Source organism: Trichechus manatus, unplaced genomic scaffold (assembly GCF_000243295.1).
Source record: "Trichechus manatus latirostris isolate Lorelei unplaced genomic scaffold, TriManLat1.0 scaffold00030, whole genome shotgun sequence".
NCBI lineage: Eukaryota > Metazoa > Chordata > Mammalia > Sirenia > Trichechidae > Trichechus > Trichechus manatus.
Genome location: NW_004443966.1, coordinates 4,351,263 through 4,357,432, shown reverse-complemented (window position 1 = coordinate 4,357,432; position 6,170 = coordinate 4,351,263). Strand labels below are relative to the sequence as shown.

The 6,170-nt window shown below is 42.3% G+C and overlaps 1 protein-coding gene and 1 pseudogene across 9 annotated transcripts in view; one reads left to right on the top strand and one right to left on the bottom strand.

The window, feature by feature from the left end:
• Nucleotides 1–6,170, top strand: part of ADAM10 (ADAM metallopeptidase domain 10) — a 158,297-nt gene that overhangs the window by 83,133 nt on the left and 68,994 nt on the right. The gene's annotated exons all lie outside the window — the stretch shown is intronic.
• Nucleotides 984–2,345, bottom strand: LOC105756196 (etoposide-induced protein 2.4 homolog pseudogene; annotated as a pseudogene).

Sequence of the window (6,170 nt, the reverse complement as noted above, 5' to 3'; positions counted from 1 at the left end):
CCCCCTAAACTCTTCTCCAACCTGCGCCCCCCCCCAAAAAAAAAAAAAAAAAAAAAAGAACCCTGCTCTTCTTTCCACCTGTACTCTCAGTGAATCCTTATTGGTTTTGGCAACTTTGAAAATAAGTGTCAGTTTTCACGGACAAGGACCCCACCCCATGCCCAGGTATTAACAAAGCAACTTTTTGTGCATTATCTGTCTGTGGAGTCACTGTTTTAAATTCAATTAAAATACTAAAAGTTGGATTATTTGATTGGATTTGGTGATTATAGCATGTTATTGGAGGAATTACATGCAATTTTTGTGTGTGTGTGTGTGTGTGTGTGTGTGTGTGTGAGAAACCAGCTGACGTTTAATTGTGATAATTTAAAACTGTACAGTTGTTTTGACTCCCTCTCTCCCACCCCCATACTTGGTCTCTTAAAATGACAGGAAAAAAGCCGACGAATCACAGGTTCAGTGGGTTGGATAAATTTACCCCTTGAGTTCCTGTTTGCAGCACGCAGTGTTCCTTTGAAATACCAGGCAGATCCACAGTGGCCAGCTGTAAATCTCAGACCTCCAGAGTGTAAAAGTTCAGGTTCTCTGAGCACTCTGCGTTGCGCTGGCACTTGTCTAGAATGGGTAACGCTTGTAGTTGGAGTACTTTATGTAAAAAAAAAAGCCTTTCCCTTCAAAGGGAAGAGAGAAAATCACTCCTCGAAACCCAACAGACCTGGCTGTGAGGTCTTCCCTCCTGTCACATCTCTTCAGACTCATTTTTTGCAGGAACAAGAGAGCCAAACCTAACCTGAGTTACAAAAACCCAAACAGTGAAGGCTGTCGAGGGAGTGGCCAGGAGCAACTGAGACACACCTGTACCCACCACATCCAATGTACGTGCTTCACAGAAAACAACAAATCCACCAGCTACAACAGCCAGACTTAAAAAATCCACTCATCCAGGGGCGGAAGGCGGGAGGGGGAGGGGGGAGGGTAAATGGCACAGGGAGGAAAACAAAATATTCAAATCAGTGCAGGCACACAGTTTGGCAATACTGGGAAACCTGTAGTCCTTTCAGACTCTCGGTGTTAAAAACCCACATACTGGTGTCGGGAAGATTTTGCCTAAGTGCTCCAGAGACAAAATTCCAATTCCTGAGAGAGAAGGGTATATGCAGAGGGCCTTTGGCAGAGTGGGTCCTGCCTTCTCTGGCTCGGGGAGGTGAGCAGGGCAAAGAGCTGCCACATCCACCTTCCCATCCACCCATCCCTGTGGATGGCAGGTGAAGTCACAGGCCTGCAGCAGCTGTCAGCTTGGCAGGAGATGGACTGGTGACAGGAACTTCCTGGCAGAGGTTGAGCTACTCAGAGCAGACTGCAGGTGGACCGTCTTGTGGGAGAGTCTGTTGCTGAAGAAGACCACCAAGGAGAAGAGGCGCAACTGAAGAAGGTGTGTTTCGCCAGGGGTCTTTGCTTCCTTGACGCTGTTAATGAATGAAGGAAAGAGGATAAAGAAGAGGCAGCCGCTAATAACGTATGAGGACTGCATTGCTGTGAGGACAGCCAGGGACAAACCAAATCCAAAGTAGTAAGGCCAGTTCTTTCTGTGTTTGACAACCACCGGTCCGTTTCAATTCCTTTATTGAACCAGTGGTATTCACAGCAGTACAGTGAATACAGAAGGGGCACATGCAGGAGACTTAACAGCTGACCAACAAGACGGATGGGGAAGAGACTCACAAACATCCCCTGGAGAAGAAGAGCCTGCATGCAGCCAAACGGGGAAGAGCTTATCAGTGATTATTTTGCTGGGATGAGGGAACGGGTGCGGCTTCCTCCCTGATACCTCAGATGACAGATCCAGCTGTATCTTGGAAGCAGATAGCATTGACAACTTCGCTAAGCACCCAGAGAGCACCGAGAACTGAGGTGAGGAGGAATTCCAGCCATGACCAAACGTTTCCACGTAGTGATGGCTCACCAGTAGTTTGTGCTGTTGCTGACTGACGCGCAGGAGTAAACACTCGTAGAACAAGAGGAGACTCTACCAGGATACTCCTCCATCCCAAGTGCAGCACTGGAAAACCCTGCTAACAGCAGTAAGTGACTCACTCTCTTGCTTTCGCCCTAAACGCTTACTGTCCTCTGCACCAGGACACCCTTTGCCCTTCTTGGATGCTTTTCCTTCCTCTTCTGCTGTATTCGCACAGCCAGCTTTGAGATGGTACCGACAGCCAGATGGAGTCCTGTTTCCCCTGGCAAGGTCCTGGAGAAAGGTTTTGACACTGTCAGCCATCCCTTCACTACCCACACTATCATCTACACAAAGGAGAGAGAAGCACCTCAAAATCTCTCATCACAAAGCGCCCAGCAGCTCCACCACAGCCGCTGTGGCGCCGGGCCTGGCCCTAGCCTACCAGGGACGCTCAGCTCCCCGCACCTGGCCGCTGCTCCTGCCAGGGCGCTCCCAGGCATGTGGGGCCGTGCAGGCCTCTCTTACACACCGTGTTTGACTGTTAGTCTTCTCCTAGCCGAGGCCTTGGACCTCAGAGTCAAGTTCCTAACCTGCCAGCCACGTAGAGGGAGTGTCGCCCTGCCGGGAGTTCTCTGGTTTCTTTGCAGTGACAAGTGGGCCTTTTGTAAGTGGTTCTGCTGGGCAGAGAATTGGAGCTGTACCTACTCCCCTCTGGCTAGAGTGGATGATTGGGAGTTAACCAGAGCTACTTCCTGCTTGAGGTTGTGTCACAGTATATGTATTGTTTATATTTGTGCCTCCCAAAATACACCAAAACAATAGCCAGATGTTGGCATGCAAAGGAACTGGAAGAAAGGCAATAGATCTAAAGCTGCTCTTTGTTTTAAATAGGCTGAATATTCTCCACCCATGACTCAGTCTTTGTGAAAGAATATGCTGCTTGGCCTTTTCAGGGAACCACAGTACATCCTATGATTTAGCATCTCAATGAGGGCTTATTCATTAGTTGAACAAAAGCATTTTCTAGAAAGGGGGATTATATTGTGAGTAATTTTAGAGGGAAAAATGTCATTGTCCATTTTTGCAGTTAATGTGGTGGCCAGGGAAAATGGGTCCTTTTAGAAGTTTTGAAAGTATATAGGAAAAATTTTATACTTGACCTTTTTTTCTATTAGAAGAGTGTTTTTGCTGACAGAATTTGAAGCATATGTAAATTCCAGAGTATTGCTTTGGAGACATTTTTTTTTTAACCCTAAATATCAAACTTTCAAAAGAGATTTGTATCTTTAATTTATGATACATAAAATGCAGTTTACAAAGAAATAAATATTCTAATCCTTGATTTTTTTAATGTTTTAAATTACAGTATGCTAAATAATACCAGTGTTATTATTTTTTAAATTCCTCTATATTTATAGCTGATAGTAAGAAAGTTTTAATGTTTTGACAAAACATTTTAAAGGTCTTGGAACAAATGTAATTTTTCTCATTAATTATTAAGGTCACTTTACATAATTTCAGCTTACATGGTCATTTTTATAGCACGGAGTACTGTGCAAAGCGAGGACTGTCTGTGGTCACTTAAGTGAACAGGATTGAGAACAGACTCTGGAAATATAGTAGAATTGCCATGCAGCATTCAGAAGCTACTTGAGGTTAGAAATTATGACTTTTAAGTGATAATAGTCAGCATAGAGGTAAAAACAGCAACCCAACCCATTGCTGTTGAGTCGATTCTGACTCATGGTAACCCTATGGGACAGAGTAGAACTGTCCCATAGGGTTTCCAAGGCTGTAAATCTTTACGGAAGCAGACTGCCACATCTTTTTAGTGTGGAAAGGCTGATGGGTTCGAACTGCTGACCTTTTGGTTAGCAGCTGAGCACTTAACCCCTGTGCCACCAGGGCTCCTTGTAAGTGTATTAGTTGATATATATGCAAGCAGAAAAAATTTTATATGGTGAACTATAATCTTACACTTTAATGCTTTCTAAAACTGAACAAAATCTTGCATTGAGTAAATCTCTTTTGGAAAAACTTTGAAAAATGATAATACTTATTGAATCTAGGTGTTGAAGTCTATAAGCTTCTTTCTTTAGTTAAAAAATGGGATTATTACTGTACCGTAAATATCAGTCTTCAACCTAATTGTATGGCTGATAGTTTTTTAATGGACGTTTTATCTTTGGGTGGGTGAAATAAAAACATGCAAAAAACAAAACAAATGTACCACTGCTATAGAATTTCTAATATACGAGGCCAGGATTATTTTGGTATTGTATGGGGTCGGAAAAATTGCCGAATGCCAGTGGAGATTAGAGTAAATAAGCTCTTTTAGCCTTCTTGATAAAAGTTTTTGTCATGTATTAAGGTAATCCTAACTTTAGTAACAAATGATCCCCAAACTTAAGTGACACAATGCACTAAAAGCTCATTTCTCACTGTGTAAACAGTCCATTATGGATTCTCATTAGGCAGCTTTTCTTGAAGCAATGATTCAGGAACCCAGACTCCTTTATTTTGTGCTTTACTATTCAGCTGTTCCCAGGTTTCCTCCTACCAGATAGTCAGAATGGGAAAAGAGCATGGAGGATCCTGGGTAGCGCACTTCCCATCTGCTCATGTTCCTTTGGCTAGAGCTTCGTTATATGTCACATCTAATTTTGAAGGGGGGCTGGAAAATTTCGTCCAGATTTGTGCCAGGATAATGAGGAACCAGTTTGGCCAGTAACTGCCAAACCATGTTTCTGTTTTGAAATAAAATCTTTGAACATTTAAAATCCTTTTTTTTTTTTTTTCAAACTAGTGATTGATATGCTGGTATGAGGGACCTTTGGGAAGGTTGTGTATTTTTATAAACAGATTATTCCTTCCAACACACATACTCCTTCCCTCCCTCCCTTTACTATTTGATGGTGGTAACGCATGACATCAAGGACATCATACATGAAGAAAGTAAAAGGTCATTAAAAAGACAAGCAAGAAAGAAAAGACCAAAGGGATGTCGGAAGAGACCCTGAAAGTTGCTCTTGAATGTAGAATAGCTAAAGCAGATGGAAGAAATAATGAAGTAAAAGAGCTGAACAAAAGGTCTCAAAGGGCGGCTCGAGAAGACAAAGTATTATAATGAAATGTGCAAAGACTTGGAGTTAGAAAACCGAAAGGGAAGAACACACTCGGCATTTGTCAAGATGAAAGAACTGAAGAAAAAATTGAAGCCTCAAGTTAGAGTATTGAAGGAGTCTATGGGCAAAGTATTGAATGACACAGGAAGCATCAAGAAAGATGGGAGGAATACACAGAGTCACTGTACCAAAAAGAATTGGTCAACATTCACCCATTTCAGGAGGTCGCATATGATCAAGAACCAGTGATATTGAAGGAAGAAGTCCAAGCTGCGCTGAAGGCATTGGCAAAAACAAAAAAAAAGGCTCCAGGAATTGACGGAGTACCAACTGTGATGTTTCAACAAATGGATGCAACTCTGAAAGCGCTCACTTGTCTAAGCCAAGAAATTTGAAAGACTGATACTTGACCAACCAACTGGAAGAGATCCATATTTATGCCCATTTCAAAGAATGGTGATCCAACCAAATGCAGAAATTTATTGAACAGTATCATTAATGCAAGTAAAATTTTGCTGAAGATAATTCAGAAATGGTTGCAGCAGTACATTGACAGGAACTGCCAGAAATTAAAGCCAGATTTAGAAGCGGATGTATTACGAGGGACATCATTGCTGACGTTAGGTGGATCTTGACTGAAAGCAGAGGATACCAGAAAGATGTTTACCTGTGCTTTATTGACTATGAATAGGTATTTGACTGTGTGGATCATATAATTATGGATAACATTGTGAAGAATGAGAATTTCGGAACACTTAATTGTGCTCATGAGGAACCTGTACATAGAGTAAGAGGTAGTGATTTAAACAGAACGAGGGGATTCTGTGTGGTTTAAAATCAGAAAAGTTGTGCGTGAGGGTGCTATCCTTTCACCATACTTATTCAGTCTGTATGCTGAGCAGGTAATCTGAGAAGCTAGACTACGTGAAGAAGAATGTGGCAATAGGTTTAGAAGAAGACTCATTAACAACCTCTGTATGCAAATGATACAGCCTCTCTTGCTGAAAGCGAAGGGAACTTAAAACAGTGATGAAGATCAAAAACCACAGCCTTCAGTATGATTACACCTCAGCATAAAGAAATATGTA